This window comes from Otolemur garnettii, unplaced genomic scaffold (assembly GCF_000181295.1).
Source record: "Otolemur garnettii isolate 467f Iridium unplaced genomic scaffold, OtoGar3 scaffold00047, whole genome shotgun sequence".
Taxonomy (NCBI): Eukaryota; Metazoa; Chordata; class Mammalia; order Primates; family Galagidae; genus Otolemur; species Otolemur garnettii.
In genome coordinates, this window is record NW_003852442.1 from 10,771,281 (window position 1) to 10,773,440 (window position 2,160).

Below are 2,160 nucleotides of genomic sequence, written 5' to 3' on the forward strand. Positions count from 1 at the left end.
TTTTTTGGCCGGGGCTGGGTTTGAACCCGTCAACTCCGGCATATGGGGGCCAGTGCCCTACTCCTTTGAGCCACAGGTACTGCCCCCCACAGTCCCATTTCAATAACCTGATAAGAATAATGCATCTATATGTGGTTTAGCAAAAAAAAAAAAATTGACTCCATTCAAGTAATAAATTTAAATTTCAACAGTCACTATACTGTGATCTCAAAAAAAAGTTATTTTTCTTTTGCAGATGTAAAAACCCCAGGCTGAGATGAAATAGAGGTGATTCAATCACACTCACCTAACTTGAAATGTAGGAGATAACCAGTGAATTATTGTGAAATGCTTTTTATTCATCAAGCACGCTAGATTGCAAGCATACTTCAAAAGTTGAACAAAAGCAACAAGATTATCGGTACCTGGAATGTCCACGTTTTTCAAACTGAAAGTTAAAGCACATATAGTCCAACAAACATTATGGGGAAGAGTGGAAGTAAACACGTAAAATCCAACTATCCCCAGAAAATTTCAATACATGAAGTCAATACGTGTATTTTTTAGAATCAGTCAGCAAAGATCATCACTGTACGAAGACCTGAAAGTTAAGATCACTAAGAAATTATTCCTCTCTTCTGTTCACTAATCACTATAGCAACCAAACTCTCCTTTTTACCTATGTCAAATTATTATTTTCATAGACAGATTTCTATGCTCAGGGATGCATAATGCCAAAAAAAAATACACAAGTATCAATAAATACCAAAAAGCTAAATGTACAGCACAAGGAAGGAATCCACAAACAAGAAAACATTTAACAGCTCCCGTCTTCTAAAAGCCATTTTATCTGCTTTATAAACATTTACTGCTTCAGTACACTCTGAGCGAGTAAGGCTCGCCAGATCTCCCACTCCAAACCCTACCATGAAAACACAATCAACTGTCCCGACTCCTTCAGGCAATCAGGAAGATCTGGGAGAATTATTAGAAACTGATGTCCGCAAGACAAGGAGTTTGAAAAAGATAAACAGTGTGCTCGCAGGTAAGTTAAAGAAAAAAGGGAGAGAGAACCCGGAAAATTGGTAAAGAAGTTGGTCGGAAGGTTAGAGGGAGGCGAGGCCGATGTCCGGTTCTAAGAGGACGGCACTGCAGGGGCAGGCAGCAATTAACTGGGCATTTGGAAATACTAAGAGTTCTCTGAGAGACCTGACCCGGGCAGAAGACACAAGAACGCTGATACGTGGTTGAGACAAGACACGCGGGGGTGGGGCCCGCCCCGCTAAATCCCAGGTTCCCTGAATGAGCCCTCAAAAGAGGATCTCTGCCCGAGAAAGTCAATGGGTTCAAGAAGGCCCGCATCCGCCGGACAATGCCGCCGCACGGAACGCCGCTCTGCGCTCAACCTCCCGGTCCAAGGCCTCGGGGTCGGCCCTCAAGAAGTCGGAGCAGCCCCTGGGGCTCCCGGCCCCTCCTGGCCCAACCTCTCCGTCCTCTCTTCTCACCCCCCACAGCCTTAAATCAGACCCCTGGGGATGACAGGAAGCTTCCGGCCGAGCGCCCGCGGTAGCGGCAGGGCAAAAGAAGCAATACGTTCTCAGCGCCACGAGTGACACTCACCGGCCCGAAACCTCGAATGAAACCAGCAGCTCCGGGGGCGGCGGCAGCAGTGGCAGCAGGAACCGAACATCCAAAATGGCGGCTCCCTCAGCCTCACCACCGCTACTGCAGGCGGAGGGATCCTTAGGAAGGAGGGAGTTTTTAACGAACTTCACACACTATTGCAGAAACTCCGGTGCCTATCTTCTCCTCCTGGTTGATTCCGCGTTGCCACACTGCAACTTCTCGTGCCTTCCCTCTCAGATTATCCAGGAACTCGGATCCTGCCGAGGACTATTTGCCAAGGAGGAAGCGACTGCTCCTGGCGGAGCGACGCAAAGCGTAGCAAGAATCGGGGCTGTCTCTGATGACGTGAGACGCTGCTGCCGAGTCACCGCTGAGATGAGTCTGAGCGAGAAAGATCCGGCCGACCCTGGAGCGGACGGACATTGGTTCCGCTTAGCTGGAGGGGGCTGGGCTACCAGGAAGCGGCGGGGACACCTGAAGGGGGCGGAGTAGTTAAGGTAGCCAAGGAAGTGGGAGAGGCAGGTGGGGGCGGAGAACACTAACCCAGGCTGAACG

General features: G+C 49.1%; 1 protein-coding gene across 2 annotated transcripts in view; it reads right to left on the bottom strand.

Moving 5' to 3' along the window:
- AP1G1 (adaptor related protein complex 1 gamma 1 subunit) overlaps nucleotides 1–1,944 on the bottom strand; it is a 101,047-nt gene extending 99,103 nt beyond the window's left edge. For both annotated transcript variants that reach the window (XM_003791384.3, XM_023514109.1), the window contains exon 1: nucleotides 1,600–1,944. The gene's annotated coding sequence lies outside the window, so the exon portion shown is untranslated. The remainder of the gene's footprint in view (nucleotides 1–1,599) is intronic.
- Between the last annotated feature and the right edge of the window lie 216 nt (nucleotides 1,945–2,160).